This window comes from Tympanuchus pallidicinctus, unplaced genomic scaffold, assembly GCF_026119805.1.
Source record: "Tympanuchus pallidicinctus isolate F22 unplaced genomic scaffold, pur_lepc_1.0 scaffold15, whole genome shotgun sequence".
NCBI classification, from domain to species: Eukaryota; Metazoa; Chordata; class Aves; order Galliformes; family Phasianidae; genus Tympanuchus; species Tympanuchus pallidicinctus.
This window is the reverse complement of record NW_026294669.1, coordinates 8,362,405-8,380,845: the sequence shown is the minus strand read 5'-3', so window position 1 is coordinate 8,380,845 and position 18,441 is coordinate 8,362,405. Positions and strand designations below refer to the sequence as shown.

Below are 18,441 nucleotides of genomic sequence, written 5' to 3'. Positions count from 1 at the left end.
AAAAAGGACTTGCCTCAACCACAGGAGGAGTTGGCTGACATAGAAAATCAGGGTATGCTGTTTATGATAACTGCTGTTATAATTTGATTATGTGATAGAGTTCACCAGGACATATTCAAGTAAGTTCATTATAGCAAGTTGAGGTTCAAAAAACAAATTCCTTCTACAGCTGTAAAAATGGCACATCCTCTTAACACCAGAGCATAGCGTGCTCATGCTGTCTAAGAGATATGTCTGACTCATAGCAGGAAATACCTCCTGATGCAATGCGATCCTTCCAGGGAACTTGCTGCAACTGGGGATTACTAAATTCACCTGAAATTGTTGAATAAACATCTCACGTCTCATTGGCAACAAAAGCATATAGCATGCTCTTATGCTATATACGATAAAATCGCTGAGAGGAATCTCTCAGTAGCAGCACCTGGAAGGACTAGAAGTTGAGCACAGTAGATCACTGATTTTCTCTGACTTAGAAAGGAAGACATATTTAATTCTAATTAAATTCATATTTAATTCTAATTAAATTCTAAGAAATAATACTTAGCTACCACCAAACAAGATTATTTTATTGGGTTTCACATGAATCCATTCTAGTATTAATTGTATCCTCTTTTCATTGAGGTAGTGAAAATAGAAGCAAAAACTATTTGCCAATGAACTGCATAGATTATGCAATGATTGGTGGAATAGAAAATGTTAATGAGAAGGTAGTCACTGGAAAGAATCACACAAACTAGGAAATCCCAACAAAACAGACATCAACAGAACCAAAGACAGAGATTTGAGGACAAGAAATAAAGGCTGTGCTTGCAGTAATAGGGACCTGTGCTGGGGAAAGTGGAGATCCTGAGAAGTTTCTTGGGTAATAAATAACACATAAGGAGTTCAACCTGAGCTTCTAACTCAATCCTGTGGCAGAGAGGGCTAGGGCAATCTTTGGGTGAATAAGCTAACTCATACAGAGGGAGGGGTGTGCCTCTTTACAGTGACTTGATTTCTTAAATGCAGCAGTAAAACTCTTTTATGAGAAAGATATTGCAATATCACCTATGAAATACTGCCTTGTGTCTCTAGAGCCTTGAGCTCTGGTGCCCACATTTTTCAAAGGATTCTGGAAAATAAACTGATTATAGAAGGAGTATGAGAAAGTATTCAAAGCCTGGAAAAAAATGCTGGATGGCAGACTATATTTTTTGACGATTATCTAATCATTTAATTGTAATATCTAAAATATCTGGGAATCTCAGGATTCATAATTTACCATAGAAAGACATATGAAAGATCAGTGATTAACTGATCTTTATATTAACTTTTATCTTAATTGGTATTATAAAAAGAAAGATAAACAGGCAAATCTTCCTGTCAGTGAGAGCCAGGAGAACTGAGGGATTCTACATTTCTTAATGTCTACAAAACAAAACTCTGTTCCTTCCTGCAAAAATTTACAAAAAAAAACAACTGTGTTCATCAGGCTCAAGTGACTGGTTTCAATGGAAGAATAATGGGATTAAATTCTATCTGATATGATACTTAGAGGAATAAACCCTAATGGCACTTCAGCCCATATTTCCATCAGTCCACATACAATTCAGGATCATGAAAATGCAGTCAAATTCTGCTTTTGCTTTGCTTTTGAGGTATGTTCAACAATTTCTTTTGCACTAAATCAAAAAATGTGAGATCAAATGAATCACCAAATTTCCTCTAGTTTCCTGATGCCACCCACAACCTGTAGACTTAGATACCAACTGTCTCACATTCACTTTAAATAAGTACTTTTTTTTTTTTTTTACTTTAGTGTTTTTTAACAAGCTGTATGTAAGTTTGCAAAGAAACTTGTTCCTGTCAATATTCAGTACGTGCAGCTTTCAGAGTGGTGCTTTTCATTGCATCTGCTGTCATCATGTCTTACAACTGGAAACTGGGCTTCTGGATACTATAATAATACACATTATTATAAAAATAAAGAGCAAAATAGGAAGTTTTGGGTCACAGCTGCAAGGCTGTTGCCAAATCACTAACCTCCCCCCACCACAACAGCAATAAAAATCATCTCTGGAGATTCCTGCACTGAAGGAACGAAGTACAGAAGTTACATTTTGAGATGGAATCCAGAAGCTGCCAAAATGAAGATATGCAATCTCCACTAGGGAAGAGGTGATGAAAACCTGAGTACGTAGTCTGACAAGTGAATCATGTCAACCAAAAGAAAGCAACAAAAATCAACTTGTAAAAAGCATCGCTGTGTGTCAAATTGTTCAAAGCAGTGGACACATTGCTGAAACGAGTTCAGCAAAGATGAACATCTCATCATAGCTTTCAAGAATTGAAGCTGCATACCAGAAACGGAATGAAATTCCATATCACACTGCAGCTGGTAATATAGGGGTGATCACAGTATGGGAACACTGCCTGCACTGGATCATCATCCTCTGCGCTCAGGAGAGCCATTATGTTTGATAGCCAAGGCACTGGAATCAAATGTGTTTATTTTTCTAAGTGCACTGAGGAGCAAATATCACACACACAGATGTGGGAGTCATGCAGATTGGTGGCTTGTAACAATGGTGGGAAAGACAGTGGGGTTTCCAAAACCCCGTTGCAGACTGGTATGACTTCTGCAAAGCAGCTCAGTTTGGTGACTTCATTACAGGGCCACATCTGCAATTCCTGCAAATCCCATGTTGGGCAGCCACAAAAGTCCTGCTCATCTAAAGTCCTGAGCAGGTTATTGGAGCTGTGGGGAGCAGGGCCTTTTACTGGAAAATAGCCCAGTTTCCATTTGTAAGACACGATGACAGCAGATGCAATGAAAAGCACCACTCTGAAAGCTGCACGTACTGAATATTGACAGGAACAAGTTTCTTTGCAAACTTACATAAATATAAACCTATATGCCTTGAGACTACTGTGCGTTAAAAGTCTTTGCTGTAAGAAAGCTTCTTTTTATTCTAAATGACATTTTCAGTGAAGTAAGCAGCAGAGGACTCAGTTCTCAGTAGTCCTGCACCGAACCTAGTGGATGGTGAATGTATTACACATTATCAAGAACTTTGAAGAATCCCATTGTAAAAAGGGGGAGAAAAAAAAGAAAAAAGTGGCAGTTCCTTCTAAAGGATGTGGTGTAATGGAGTAACGGACACAACTCATCCATCAAGCAACTGCGTTGCCTTCTGTTTTCTTGCTTCCAAAAGTAAGTAGATGCAAGAAGGTGTAAGGATCTGAGAAATACAACTAAAGAAAGATGTAGTAGATACAGACAAAACCCAAAGATTAGGCTGAATGTATCTGAACAGTGATTTTAGACAGAATTACAACATATTATTGTTCACATGAATATTTTCACGTTTCAAATGTAACTTGAGTGTTCAACTGCACTTGAATTACTGACCTCAGTGGTACAAGTTCTTAGTAAGCTTTCATATGATTTATTCTGTCAGTATCACTGAACTTTCACGGAAAAATATGAGAATGCAAATTATTAGAAATTATGTAAAGGGGGCTGATCAAATTACAGATAATACAGAAAAACACATCAGAACTTAATTAACTGTAAGCAGGCCAAAGGTGAAACGATTTCACATTAAAAAACAACAACCAACAGCTCACCAGTGAAAAGAAATACATTTTCAGTTGACACACATGAAGGAAAAAATACGGCTTGTAATTAAAACCTCTTCTTAGCAATGCTTTTGCAATTACTGTTTTCGATAGCTGCCATGTTATGAAATGATTCATATGGGAGATTTGGTGTGGTGCATTTAACACACGGTGCTGGAAACCCTGGGCAGAGCACTCTGTGAGCAGTGCTGGGTGCCTGGCCCTGCCAAGCCACGTGGAGGCACATCAAGATGGCACTGAGCCCAGCTGGGGCTTTCTGCCTACCAAACAACATGAGCGCGATGGGAACACGGCCAATTCAAACACTCTGTGTTTCTACCGAAGGAATAAAAGCAAATGAGAATTTGTTGCTCTTATTATTCTCTTATTGCTCCACATTATGCAGAGGACAAAGTATTCTGTTTTACTGCTGTTGCATTGAAAATATATGTACATACACTACTAGTGGCTGTGGTTCTGAGTCATGCAGTTTCTTCAGCACATTCCTGAGAGCCTGAATAGCCCCAGCTGAAACTGAACTATTTATCCCTTTAAAAGCATGCACAGCGTTAGCATCTTTACCAAAATGAGGTACTGATTCCCATTTTTATTTTTATTTTTGGTGGCTCAGTTATTTTCTCTGTTATTCTCCTTTTTATTCAAATAAACTATTTCTATGTAAATCGGAGTTACGCTCGTCAAAACTCCGTGTCCCAAAACGTGCAACTTTCTCACTCAGAAGTCACTGTAACTCGCATGAATGGTCCCGCGTGACTTCAGCATTTTATAAGGCAAGTCTGTAAGAGGCAAAACGTAAGTCTGGGGAACTCTGCCTGTCAACTGCAATTTAGTCACTGATATTGATAACTGATGCACTCATGGAGTAAGAAAGCAAAAATGGTAAACAACAACAACAACAACAAATAAACACGGCACTATTTCCATAATGAGCTAAAAGCTGGGTGCAAAAGGTCAAAATCTAGACAGAAGGAAGATTAATATTTTCTCTGTGTCCTTCTGTTGTCTGTATCACCTGGAGCAGGCAGACCTGGACTTTGTTACAGGTAAATAATTACAGTTGTATCTGCCATAAATATCCACTTGAAGGGGCTACTGCAAAAAAATTGAGATTGTATCTCCAAGCAACTGTCAAATGGCTAGAATAAATTTAGAGGACTTGAAATACTGATGTACACTTTCTATCATAGATATCTCTTGGTCTAGACTTTCAGGCTGCATTTTGACAGAACACATTGGATGACTGAGAAATTAAGGACTCAGGACCAAAAAAAATTACATAGTGTTGGCACTTGTGGTTTGCGTCTTCTTTACCTGTGTTGCTAGCAAACAGGAAGTCATTGGTTCGCAGCAGACCCAGAAATATTAACAGGACATATCCTTTTGCATTTAAAACACAGAAGGCAATAAATCGTAGACCGTGATGGCAAACCTAAAGAGGTCACTGAGTAATGGTAAGCATAATATCTGTTCTTTTCAGTGCTATAATAAATCTGACAGTGCTCTTTTTTAAAGTTGGGATGCTTCTGTACAGACTGAAGATCAAAAGTTTCTTTGCCCCCAAAAAGGAAAAAAAAAAAGAAAAAAAAAAAAGCACACACACACATGCACTTCAATCACCTGTTTTTCATTTTACATATTCAGTGGAATATGGAACAATAGAGAGTGAAATAATATGCCTGTCTGTTTTCGTGTCGGTGATATTCTCATAAGCCTGGACTGAATGAGAAAAATCTGTCCCTTATTTATAAGAAGAGATAGGAAAGTCATTCAAACTTTGAACTTGCTCATATGTTTACTCCCCTCCTCTGCTTTCCCAAACACACACTAAAGCATCTTTATTGGGGCTGGGCTGACTGAAAAGCTCTAATTTCAGGTTAGACCCTGGCCCCAGCAGGCAGCACTGACCTCCCTGTGGCCATATCTGACCATACCAGTTTTCAGGCTCACTCAAAGCCTGTAACAGAGGACTACATTTCTCAGATCAGATCTTTGGGTTACAGTCTAAGGCATTAAGGCTTCAGGGGCTCCAGATTGGAAAACTTTTCCTTAATATGTAACACATGCAGAAATACTGCGTTCCTCAGAACAAACACTTTGCAGACACATAACAGTTCTACCAAGCAGACGTATTTCCACCTGTGCTTTCAAATGCTGCTTTCTGCTCCCCCTGAGGCTGAACTTAGCTGCCTGACAGTGCAAAGCTCTCTGCTTCTATAACAGCTACTATAAGAGTAAGTAGTGAGGAGCGTACATTGATTTTTTTTCTTTCTTTGTGCATATCATTATGGCTCCAACCAAACTCCAGAGACTCCCTCGTTGTGCTAAGCTCAAATAAGAGCTATGTAAATAAAACATAAATGTAAAACGATGGGAGCACTGTTAAAAAAAAAAAGGCAGCCATGTAACATCCTGTGAGATATTCCTTTTCTCTTTATTTTGCCAGTTGTCACGGCTCTTCCCCAAGCCATGGCTTACCTGGCTTACTGGTTAGGCCACATGTATAATGCTTAGAAGTATAATCCAAGAATGTTCAACAGAACAAGCTGAGAAAAGCAGCATTACTGAGATGCCAGCTACAGAGGGTATTGAGAAAGAGGGAAAGAATACCAGCAGATGAAATGGACAGTGGTCACTGGACTTAGGACCAGCTTTGGACCTAGGCAATGGGTGTTTTCCAGCATCTGAAGCAAAAATGCAGCCTGAGAGTTGCCTGCCAAGCCACTGTGTCATCATCTGTGAGACTGAAGATGCAGAGATGCATGATACAGGTTTTTGTCTGCAGCCTTTATCTAGATATTGGGAAATATTTAAACTGCTTGCTTCCATTAATCTTTCCCCACTTCTGTGTTACAACAAGCAGAAATAGCTTGTTGTAGGGAACCATATGTGTCAAAGATTCTCACAAGAGCAAGCTGTAACCCATCGTCGTGGCTCATTTTTTGCACTGATGTCTAGTAAAGCAAATTCAGTCCCTTCGGCTCTGATGACTGCTGAATAACGTGCCCTCTTCTCTGGCCAAGTCCTGCAGCCCAGTCGTCACCTCTCCTGCTCTGAAACATCTGCTTCTGCCAGTGCTCTGATCCTGGTACAAATGTTCATTCTTCAGTCTTCCAGCAATTATCTGAGCACTTTTTCTCATGCTACCATTTCTGTGAAGAAGGAGCTCCCTGGGAACAACCACCAAGCCATTAAATCTGTCTTCATGACACTTTACTATCTGCAGATGGTCTGTGACAGACTCTGCTTTTCCAAATGAGCATATAATCTTTGGGAAATTGTTTTGACTGCATCTATGCACTATAATCATTATCCCCCCACTATGAACAGAATACAGATTTAAGATTTTATCTTAAGGACTGAAATTCACAATCAACCATTCAGTATAAATAATATAAGAATACTTGCTTTGATACTGGTCAAATAACAGCTTCAAAGGGCACTGGTATCAAGAGAAAGATTACTGGGGGTATCATGCAAGGTCAATAGATTCTAGATCCAAGTCATGATCTAAATGGGTACAATTTTTCTTCTTTTTTTTTTTTTTTTTTTTTTAACATATGAATTTAGATTGACAGTGTTTATACATCACTCTTTTGCCCCTGCAAAAAGGTCTGTATAACAACAGGACAACACTTTTTTCACCAAGCACTGATTGTTTCTTCTGAATCTTATCAGTGACTTTGCAGCCTGAAGCTGGATGTTCAAAGATTCCCAAATCAGTTAGCAACTGTTGCAGCTGCTGTTTGCACTGAATTTTGAAAAGAACATTATTAATTCAGTCCAGGGCTGCAATGAAGGTTAGTAACACTGTAGATGAAAATACGTGAATTATTTTAAAACTGCAGTTGTAGTCTCCGTATTTTTCAAGAAGGTTTCCATCTAGTGAGTGTAATCAAACTAAAAGGTTTGATTCCCCTCTCTCCTACCAGGAATGATACACAGTGTAATGTATAAATACAAATGTAGCAGAAGATACAAACAGGCCCAACTGCTTACTTAGATTTGTCAGGCAGCAAGGAGGCAGATTAAATTCTCTCTATCACTAACAGAAAGGCTGATAGAAGAAACTCAACCTAAAGAAGCATAAGACCAAGACACAACTTAAATGCTATTCTTTGCCATTTTCAAGTCAGAAAGCTAGAAATTCTTCAGGGGGACTCTGGTGCACCAAATCAAGGATGCAAATTTTCAGATTTAGACCTTTGTATGTGGAAATGGCAAAGTGGAACAAGCTTCTGTCAAGACCACAGCTGATGTAGGTTATATTAGCACTTGTAAACATACAAATATTAATAGATTACCAAATCACATCTCTAAATATTGCCTGATGGTGGTATGTTGATAATGAACATTTATACTAGTCCAAATCTATCTATTTATATGAAGCTTTGCGTGCCTCAAAAAAGTTTTAAGCATTTCATCTAGAAGCTCTTGACTGCCTGGTGCAGACTGACCACACATACCAGAACCCTGCCTGGTGCCCATTGTGAAGGAGAGAAAGGAGATCTGCAGTGTATCACAGGAGTCCCCATACAAGGAAGGCTATCTATCTAGGAGAGCTAGAAAAGAAAGTGAAGGGAATTCCTCAAATGTTGCATATTCACCTTCTGAAGAGCAGCTAACAGATTCAGCTCTCGTTACTCTTTCTAGAAATAAAGTTTAGAATGAGAGGTGATGGCCTTCAGTTGTGCCAGGGAAGGTTCAGATTGGTTATTAGGAAAAAAGCATTCTGTGAAAGAGTGGTGACACAGCAGCACAGCTGCCCAGAGAGGTGGTGGAATCACCATCCCTGGAGGTGTTCAAGAACCATGGAGATGTGGCACTGAGGGATGTGTTCAGTGGCATGGTGGGGGGAGGAGGGGAGCGATGGTTGGACTAGATGATTTTAGAGATCTTTTCCAACTTAAAGATACTGTGATTCTATGGCACTGATTTTCATAAAATGAACAATTCTAATTATGGAAGAAGCTACAGGAAGATATGGAAAATACAGTGTGTCTGATAGCTGGTGACATCTACCTTTCACAGTAAATAATCACCTCTAGTACAAGTAGAGGTATCTTGATGATACTTCAAAAACAAGTTCTAGAGACAACAGCTGTTTGAATGCACACACCATTTTTCATCCAGGATCTGCAAAACACTTTATCACTGTGATGGATATCATTTTCCAAATCAGAAACTATTGGACAGAATATTCAAGACCTATGCTTGTAGTTATATGGACAGGGGGTAATGGAATTGGGAATAAACTCCATTTCCCAGTTCAGAGTTGCTTCATGAGATTTCAGACATCCCTACAACAGGAGGGAAAAGAGCTTCCCAAGTTTATGCACTGGTTACATTTTTGTCATCAAATACTTAAAAAGCCCACATGTGCAATAGCTGGCAGAAATGCTGGCAGAAGCACAGACTCTGAAGTGGTCATCCCAGGCTTGCTCAGATAAGTCATATTCCTATTCTATGAAATTAGCACGCTTATAAGTTAGGCACTTTTGTTTGTCAGCATTTTTCCTTAGCATGCACGTTCCAGATTTCCACTACATCATTCAGAGGTTGGCAGGAAAGAAAATTAAACTCTTGTTGTTGTTTTCACCACCATATAACTTGCAAAGTCATTTTTCATCAAATTTAACAGGTTATCTGGGAAAAGACCAATAAATGGTGTTTTGACTTTCCCTTAGCAGAGCTCATTGTTCTGATAACAAGTGATCTAATTTTTGCAACAGAATTCCTATCTCATTTAAAACTTCAGCTACAAGCGTTTTCCTGTTACATATTGCAAACAGACATATACAGCAACTCAAAAGCTTGGATAGGGTTGTGCAGTCAATATAGTTTTTGGCAAAAGACTGGGAAGATTTCTCATGGCTGAAAGCTAAGAATGATAAAAATAGGTCCTGATTTTACAGTCACTGCGACAAACTAGTTTCAAAAAGCTTCACAACAGCACAAAGGGAACAAACTGGCAAAAGAGAAACGTGCTGGATACATTTTTTTCCCAGCAAGACTTGGGTTGACCACCTTTTGAGGTTTTTAGACAGCTTATATCACTGTATATGGCATGCACTGCACAATGGAAACCAAGAAGTCAGCTAAGCTTGCAAGCAGGCATTCTTTTCCAAAGATTTTCTGTGAGCTCAACACATTTAATTCACAATCACTTATAGAGCTTATACACCCCCATAAAATAACCTACTCTCCTGAATCATCTCTTACCTACCAGATATAATTTTCATTATCTTATTTTTGTCACTTGATCTCATTTTTCTTGGGGTTCTAAAGGATTTAACAACAAAAGATAAGAATGAGATTATCAGCACAAAAATAGACAATAATTAAATGTCAGTCATGTCTGTGACAGAACAAATGCAATTCTGTATCTCACTACTTTTGTTGCTGCCTGGTGCAATACTCATTAAATATTTTTACCATTAATGCTGATAGTTTTGCAGTTACTTTGAACAGCTGAAATACATTTCGCTTACCTACCTTTCATTCTTCCTCCTCTGCAAATAAGTTTTTCCAGTGAAAGATTAGCACAGTTGGTACCAGGAATTTCAAATGGGATTGTTTATGCATCAAAGAGTAAGTATTAATAACAAAAATGCACTCGCAGTGTGATTGCATTGTGATGATTAGAATATAAATTGTTAGTTCTATATATACAGACACACACACACATACTGAATTATATGCCTCACGATGGTATGTCTTCTGCATTCCTCTAACATCTGATAGTCAGATGCCATGTCGCACACATTCCTGTCAATTTGCTTTATCACTGAGAAGTTTATCTATGATGCTGCATGGAGCTGACGACGCAGCACACATAGAGCTCACCTGAAAACACGTTACCCAAAGACATATCTTGCACTCATGGGAAAAAGGGGGAAGGAGACTGCCTCTTCCCTGGGAACAAGCAAGTGAAAGCATCAGCTTCAAACAGAAAACCAGCTTTCTCATCACTGATGATGAGAAATACGCATCAAGCAATAAATTAAATGAGCACAGTCAGTGGTGGACTGAAATTCCTTTCTGCAGGCTCCGCTCCACCACTTATGAGTTATGGGGTCATCCCTAACTTGTGAAAATAACTCACATATCACACTCTCCCCCTCTTTACTTTTCTTACCACTCCTGTGCAGAAGTTAGTCAAGAATCCAGCAGAGAGAGGGCAAGTGTTTGGCAATGCACAGCTTCGTAGGGCTTGTTGGACTCAGGAACACCCACTGCTTATACCTCTCCTTCTGCATTTTGTCATTTCTGCCTTCCATATCAGCAAAGAAGGGCTTACATAGGACTGGAGAGGGGCTGAGGCTCCACCTGTGCTGTGTCTCTTGTCAGAACCCCAAGTGACCTTCAGAGGAGCAGGAATTTCCCAAGAAAACAGTGAGTAAAACAACCAGATAAACAACCAAGCTGACCGTGAAAAGCATGGGAATAAATAACACGGTGTTAAGCACAGGCTAGGCTAACTATGTGAACCTTCAGTCAGAGTTTTGACTTTAGCTTTTGTAGACATACCCGAGCTCCCTTTAATTGCCTGGTTTGCATGCTGGAAGGCAGGCAGCTGCAGCACACAGGGCTCCAAAGGGGCAGCTCGTAGGCAAAATAATGAACTGCAGCCCTCAGAATTACCCAGCTAGTGACTCTGGGCTGCAAGAAATGTCACGGAAAGGAAAACTGACTTTGGTGGGATGGACAGCTTCCCAGCAAGGCCCTGGGATGGCCTGGGTCTGGCTTTGATCAATTCCACTGTTCCTCAGCATGCGAAGCAGTGTTTGACGTCTTTCTCACTCTTTTAGAAAAGAGGGCCGCCTTTATCCATGAAGTAAAATCATATTTATTATCATGTTAATTAATACATTTCTAATAAGAGGCTGTTTCTCCAGTTTTCACAGAGCCAAAGTGAAAATTGAAATGATTTTGCTAATTTAAAAATAAATTATTTAAGAAATAAGGAAGGAAGACATTTCCAAGAGCCAAACAAAAGGAAAAATATTGGAGCTAATGAGATGTTGGTTAATTATCCCTTTGTTAATACTTTTATATCTTTTCCCCATTTTTAATTGTTTCATCTAATTAGATTATAACTACATACAGCAAGACATTTTTTTTACTCTACTTGTATTGCATATGGGATCCTCATAGCACAATGCAAATAACTAATAACAATAATAGTAATAATAAAGAAGATTTGCACTGTGAGTTTTTCCATGCCAGAGAGCCCAGCATGGGAGTGGCATCCAAATATGACCCTTTTCTGTGTTTGGCTTGATCAAGGATGGAGGGATAAAGTAAAGGACCACAAACTTGGCTGTTTTCACTTCTGCATCTCAGGCCAACTTTCTCAAACTCCAGATTACCATTCTCAGACCTAGGATCTCAAAGCAACTGCTCTCTTTAGGTCAACTCTCCTCTACTTTGATATTTGCTGAACGGAGTGTGTTGAATTAGGCAACATTGGCTGCTGTCTTCAGTCTTCCCACTCTTTTCTGACGTGGTCCAACAAGAGTATTGTCTGTGTGACTTCTACATCACCAATAACCATTCAGATCTGGGAGAACAGTGAAATCACTGAATTTCTGCTACTAAAATGCAATGCACAGGGTCTTCTCCATGCTTAGTTTCTGCTAGAAAGAACAGCAGTCCTTCCCAGTTCTTCAAACTCCTTCTCCCAGGCAGCTCAGCATTTCATAATATTTTTGTTGACTAACAGAATAAGTTATTTGTTCCCATTACAGAATGACACAGTTGCTCCAAAAGAGGCTGAGGGCTCACTAGGGTAGTGGCTCTACACACTCACAGTCAGAGGCCGTAAAGAGCTAACAGAAGACAGATAACAACATTTCCTTTCTGCCACCTGTTAATTCTTTTTAACAGATGGAGAACTGGAGAATGGAGAGATTAAAAGCTCTGATACAGGAAACCATATTTTTTTTCAAGACAGTGCTTAAACACATGCTTCTGCAAGCACAGGCTTCTGCCCCAGTGAAGTTGAGCACACGCTTAAATCGTTTTCTGAATCAGGATCTAAGTGACTCTTTCAAGGTTGTAAAAGCAATGGAATGAGCTGCCCTTGAAACTCACAATTCACAATTGCAGCCTTTGTCCTTTCCTCATACAGACTTTTTCCAAACTGCATCTCTGGAGAGCTCTAATAACCCTTTGGATGTAGGCTTGTGAGCAGGTCTCTGTATCAACGACTGAGGTAGAAATGTTGCTTTAAGTTTGGGCATAAGATGCAGAAGTAAAATCAGGTAAAGATAAGAAAAATAAAAATAATAATGAATGGAGTTAAATTTCAACTCTCCAACAGATTAAGCTGATGTAAATAAGAAAACAGTGGGGTTTACCTGCGCTTCTAATGTAAGCCAGAAGAGAATCAGATCCATCAGCAATTAAAATATTAACCTCTGAGGCTTGCATACTTATAATTAGTAATATTTTACTAGTTATAAAGTAATGAGTGGTCATTATAGTTATAAATGTATATATAATATATATATTATATAATATATAAAGTCACTAGTTATAAAGTGACTGGTCATTATAGCATTTCATGTCTTCATTCATATACAAAGAAAATGATAAGTTGTTTAGAATTGAATACTAGTTTTCAATAGATTGTTAGCTAAGTAGGCAAAAAAATTCATTGTGAAGCTGAAAAAGACAGTCTCAGGGAAATGACATGGGATTGGCAGTAGGGAATGGTCTCCCCCAGAAGCTGCTGCTTTCACCTTGAGCACAATCTGTAATTCTTCCGTGTCTCAGTCTCCCATTTGTGCATTTGGATAAACGATACTTGCTTCTTCCCAGGATTTGGCAGCCTTGCCTTCAAACTTTTAGAAATGCAAGGTTAATGCTGAAACAACCCTTCTTCCTTATCACAAATCATATGCTTCCAGAATAGCACTTAATCCAGCTCTGCCAGAAAGCCTGTTACAGCACCATAACAGCTGCATGCAAAATCTGCAGTAAGGTCTGGACAGTTTTCTTGTGTGCCATACACTCTATTGCAGTATGATAAACAACTAAGGCACACATTGCAGTTACTATAAAAATAATCCACAGGGCTTTCAGAAGGCATAAGCAGCTACAAAGAGATTTTAAACTGAGATAGGGAGTGCCATAGCCTGTACCTGTGCCCTTCCAGATGTGCAGCCTTGCTCTCCATTCCTTCTTCATGTGATGTCCATGCTCCCATCCTACTTTATTTCTTTTTCTCTAGCACAAAGGCTGCCAGGAGAAAAGGGTGTTTGCCATGCTGCCCCTTGCAAAAAGGACATGATGTTTGCAGGGGACATTCTTGCCCTTGCTGTAAACAGAGCAGAAAGCATCTTCCATTTTACTTCCAAAAATACCTCTTTGTTACTGTACAAACACTCAAAAATTACAATGCACAAAAGATTTTTTTAATTAACTCCCACATACATATTGGAAAAGTAAAGCAGATGCTATGAAAGTTTAAGAAGGTTAAGTAGCAGAGAAAAACACTTCAGTTATCAAAGTGATGCTCTTTGGCTTCTTACTCCACTGAAACCTGTATCTGTGCTTTCATGGAGACAGTTTTGCTATCACATGCAAATTCCTTGTTTTCAAGGAAAGCTTTACATAACCTGCCTATTTGGCCTTTGTTAGTCATGCTACAAAGCTTTAAAAGCTTTGAAGATTGTCTTAAGTAAAAAGAGCCACAAGAACAACAATGCACTTTCTTCCAGTCACTGATCAGGTTTCTAAGCAGTAAGTAATGATGTGGATTTTAAAGAGAAAAAGGCAGCAAGAAAATATTTAATAGTACAACTAACAGTGCAGCATACCTTCTGCAAAAACCTGTCTGCTTTACTTTTCTTTTATCAATATTGCTAAGAAAGTAAATTTGTCGCTGCACAGTTGAGAGTCCCTCAAAGATCTACTTTAATGTTTCATGCTACGTTTGCAAAACAAGAGTAATAAAAATAATGACACCATTATTACTCTTCCCTCTTTGTTTTCAGTTCATCACTTGCATATTTGAATAATGAATTATATTCACATTATCTCTACACTTTTGCTCTTGACTTCCTCTGCTGGCTGAAAGTAAAGCTATTATCCAGTTGTCAGCTCTGAAGAGCCATTCAACACAGCAGCCAATGATCCTGACACATAGATATACTACTATGCAAAATTATCTAGAGTACAATTTCAAGCTATATACGAGAAAATTACCAGCCAGCGTAAAAATGAATCCTCAGCTTAGGTGAAATATTAAAAATTTCATCAGGGCCACTTTAGAACATAAATAAGTAGACAACAGAACTAGTTGTGAATTAGACACAAAAGCCTAATTAACACTATTGTATCATCTTGATTGACTTAAAGTCTATTAAATCACTATTTATTGTTTGAATCTCTGAACCTTACAGGATAAATAGAACCTTCTTCTATTAAGAGGCCTCTGTTCATTCTCAGATTTGCAGCTTTTGACTGAATTTCATTAAGACTCATTCCACTAACCAATACTTGGCATATGTAATTTCCTGATAAAGGAATGATTATTTACATCAGCTGATTTATACAGCTTTTTTATTAAGTGCCATGTTAAGTTATAAACAAATCATGTTAAAAAAAAAAAAAAAAAAAAGCACAATTTTTCTTTACTGTCACATCCCTTCATTTAATTATAAATATAGCTGGAGCTTCAGATGTAGTTAGATTTACATGAAGCAGTGAGGGGCAAAGGCAGCCTAGGAGCAAACACTCTCAAGGGCAAAGACTTTCTTCTCTTCATGCTCCAGTATTTATGTCAGGAAAGAATAGCTGGAGGTTAGGAAGGTGAGGAGCTGTTCTCTGTTGGACAGAAAGCAATGTCCCCAGGATTAAATTAAACAAAGGAGTTGTAAGAACAGATGAGAAATCTGAGCAAGTCAGTGTGCTTGCTTTGAAGAACTGTCTAGAAGAGCAAATGAAGCCTCTGTGGTCAACATTTATTCTCCTAAATCAGATGTTTCAACCCTTTTCCTATACCAATTGGACCTGTTCCTATGTGTGTCATTATGTTGGGAAGAGACAAAAGCCTGATTAGTAGTTTTAGCAGTATAATGTGTAAAAAACAGGATATCCATACAGAAGAACGAAGATGTCTTGGGTTCCCTTCCATGCTGCCTCAGAGCCCATCAACTTTCACTAAAAATTTAGAGATGGCTGAAATGAATTAAAATGTGTTTTCATGGATTACATCTCCTGAAAATTCTTATCTAGGAGAATTTTAGCTCTTTACCAACACTATTTATTCCCACAGTATCACTAAGTGCACTGTAACTGCCTCACCTAAAATGTGGACATGTAGGCAATGAGATCAAATGATTTATTCAGAATCATGGAATGAGGATAAACTTGGGCATGCTGTCTTTCTCTTGGAAATTTTGTTTTTGTGGAAACTGAGGACAGTAGCTATTCCTGGGTATCTGGCAGCCTGTCTGTAGTGGCAGTAGCTATTTTTGGACTGTGGACACCAGCAAGTCTAGGACAGAGGGACATCTCCTACATATCAATTTCATGGTGCAGGCAAAATGAGTTGGATGTGTTCATGAATGTGCCAGAAAACGTCAACAAATGCACAATAACCTGATATGCCTGGCTTACTACACACTGGGAATCCATCTCCATAATGCATGCATGCATATTTCTTCCTGGGAAATCATGGTGAGCAGCATGGCAACCCTACATAGAAAGTCCTCTTTGAAAGCCATGCTCTCAAACCAATGTATAATTCATTAAGTTTGCTTTTCTTAATCAATGATCAGCAGAGCTACTTAGCTCATGAGACATTAGAAGAAAGTCTAAAATACTTCTTTCCCGCAAAAAAATATATTCACACATATGTTTCAAAGAGGAAGACAAGGTGGAGGGAAATTAAAGTAAGACATTCGAGATTTAGCTCAATTGTTACTTTTTTGTAACTGTCAATAACTGTGGCAGCAAAACTTGGCCTTGGACTTTGCTTTTAGCCATGGTATGTGGCAAAATGAATTAGAAAAGTTGAATAAAAGTTAGAGTATGCTGATTCTTATTCTGTTGATCTGCTCTGAACCATAGCACTGTCGACTTGATAGAAACAACAAGCTGCCATTGGCTAAAGTTTGCCTCACCTCCTTCCATGATTCACTTAGTGTATTTTCTGATTTGGGTTTATCATGTACTAAAGCCTGTGCTGAGCAAAGGGCTAGAGCAATCTGCCCCACACTACCTGATCATTCAGTTACGGCTTGCACATCTTTCTAGGAGCAACTTTGTCCTTTTAGTCTGATAGTATAGAGAGATGAGAAATGATTGAACAACCACATGCACCATCTTGGAAACTATAATCCAACTTCCAATTCCTGTAAACTAACTTCTGTGCTGCACAAAGCATCCAGATACCATCCACAGTGTGAAAGAGTTATTTCAGAAGTGTGATATACCTTGTCTTGGACAAAAAGCACCTTCGAACTATCTTCGTTCTCTGGACTGGAGGGATGGTAAGACAAATAACTCAGATGAGGTGACCCGCAACACAGACTTCCTGAGTTAGATGAGAAGCTCCCACGCCTGGAGCCTAGTCACTACTACTTATGTTTAGATATATGATTAGATGTACTTGGCACTGAGATAGTGGAGCTCTACTACGAATTCCCTGTGCTCAAGGTTGTAAAGCAGAGCAAGGAGCAGGCAGATAATGCAGCACTACAAGCTGATGCTTGTCCAGGAGCTGCAAGGCTTACTTCCAAGCCTCTGCCTGGCCACAGCTTTCACACATGTGTTCTGGGCATGTCAATTAATACTTGCACTTCGATCTGTAGTTTGCAAAGTGAAAGCACCAGCACTTTATTACTTCACATGGATGTTGCCAGAATAAACATACAGCAATTTGAGAAGAATGATGATATATTAATGAGAATCAGATAAATGCCATTGATGTGGGAAAAGAAAAGGATCAAAGAAAGGATGGCAGAAGTATGCAGTCACATATGAAATTAGCATATGGCCATTTTTTGTTTCAAAGGAAATCTTTTGGGTTATCAAGTATATCATTCTACACAGTAAACATTTTTTCTCATATAAATATTCATAAATTTTCCTATTATACAGTCTTTCTTACTTCAAGACACAATATTACTTAGTTTTCCTTATGGTGAATAAGTTTTCTTTAATATTGAATTGAATAAAATTCAAGATTTCACGATTAAAAAGGAAACAAGATACAATTATTAAAGAGCTCAAGCATACGGTGACAAAGCAGGGACATGCTTTCATTTAGACAGAGGTAACAAAACTTGCATTGCTGAGCTCATCTGACAGAAACAGATGCAGTCTGTCAGGAAATTTTAAATGGAGAAACAATTTTGGCCCCAGCTCTCTTCCGAAGTACAAAAAAGATGGCCCACTAGCTTGGTATCAAGGAACTGTCACAATAAGTGATCTTATTGTCCAAATGTTCTTTTCTAGCTAACAGAATCACTGATGTGCTCAGGTCACATCTGAGCCAGCAACTCTTTCAGTTTTATCCAGGACAGCTCAGAAGCTGCATTTTAATCCATAATCACAATAGTCAGTACAAACTTGATGGCTCAAACTGTTCAAAATAATCCCTTCACTCAAATCAACAATACAAACTCATTAGTTGGGGTTTTGTTCTGGATATTGGCAGGTGGCAAAGTGCTTTATTAAACTTCTGTAGCAGCAAGTGAATGCACTGCTGAAAATATGTTGTTTTTAATTTAGTGCTACAAGGCAAATCACAAGCTTCATACAGAGTAATAAAATATTTCCATAATATTTTGTTTGGCTGTTGTT

General features: G+C 38.6%; 1 long non-coding RNA gene across 1 annotated transcript in view; it reads right to left on the bottom strand.

Moving 5' to 3' along the window:
• Positions 1-10,938, bottom strand: part of LOC128077129 (uncharacterized) — a 127,721-nt gene extending 116,783 nt beyond the window's left edge. The window contains exon 1 of the long non-coding RNA XR_008204846.1: positions 10,760-10,938. This is a non-coding gene — a long non-coding RNA (uncharacterized LOC128077129). The remainder of the gene's footprint in view (positions 1-10,759) is intronic.
• Positions 10,939-18,441: the final 7,503 nt, after the last annotated feature.